This window comes from Mus caroli, chromosome 17 (assembly GCF_900094665.2).
Source record: "Mus caroli chromosome 17, CAROLI_EIJ_v1.1, whole genome shotgun sequence".
NCBI classification, from domain to species: domain Eukaryota; kingdom Metazoa; phylum Chordata; class Mammalia; order Rodentia; family Muridae; genus Mus; species Mus caroli.
Window position 1 is genome coordinate 3,576,591 of NC_034586.1, and position 1,362 is coordinate 3,577,952.

Genomic DNA, 1,362 nt, shown 5'->3' on the forward strand with positions numbered 1-1,362 from the left:
CACCATCTCCAGTAGGATCTGTGTGACAAGTTCCACAGACTGAGACAATTGACCTCAAAAGGGGGAGGCCTCCTGGAACCAGTTGTGGAACTCTTCGCCCAAGGAAAAATATTGAGCTGTAGTTCTCATGGCGATCTATATGTGTTGTTTTCTCTTATTCCTTTTCTTATTTACATGTTCCTGGTAGCCTAGGCCAAGATCTTAAGCGAGAATCATGCGTGGGTAAGAAACCATCCCTATGAGATGGAGTCACTAACATGATCTTATCCCCAAGGAAACCAACGCTTTACTTTCTAAATCATTTACAAAACTAGTATGATAGTAAAAACTTTCCAACAATAAAATTTCATATGGCTACACATGTGTCATTGGAGGTGGATTTTGGTATATGGTAAAGAAAGCCTTGATTAGAAAGAATTAAAATAGTTTAAATTTATACATTGAAGATTTATAAAAAATCAGGCACTAGATGTTAAATAATAATTGACCATGGGGCTGGAAAGTTAGTTTAGAAGTTAAGAGCCCTGACCATTAAAGATTTATTATCCTGCTCCTGGAAATATGCCACTAGCCTTGGACGACAGCCCCCATTGAATACATCCTTTTAGAATTGTTATATTTTGATGATTTATAATGATGTTACCTGTTCTGTTTGTGAATCACTGAATACATAGTTTCAGAGTTGCGATGCTTGGATGATTTTTGTCCTTTAATGTGCCAAATAATTTTTGTTGGTATTTGTGATTGTTTCACTGGATATAGTTTCTAAGAGATGTAATTTGTTTGTTTGTTTAAATTATAATATCCCCTACTTGAGAACTGCAAAACACACTCAAATTCAAACTGCTTCTGTGTTTGATTCTATTTGTCACCACTGCCGAATCCTTACCCATCTAGCTTTGAGGACCCTCATTCTAGGGACCCCCACACCCGACTGGGCTGGTCCGTAGCAATCCTCGAACTCACTCTACAGACCAAACTGGCCTTGAACTCTGAGATCTGCCTGCCTTTTGTCTCCAGTGTGCTGGAATTAAAGGTGTGTGCCTTTATGCAGTTTCTTAAAGAGCCTTTCACTTCTCTAATTTTTCTCTCTTGTCATGTCTAGTCTACTATTTAGAATGTATTATCCATAATAATGTTTTTATTTATGTTATGCTTGATCATGCTTAAATCATCATTTATCTTGTCATATTCTTATTTCTACCATTACATAACATTGTTTTGCATTTTGAATTTAATAATTTTAAAATGGCAAACACGTAGAAGCTTTGTCTTGTATCTGTTGAGTCTTCTCATGGTATTTTCTCCTTTAAGGGTTCTATGATGACTTGTTTAATTGGTCTTAAACTGTGGAAGTTCCAA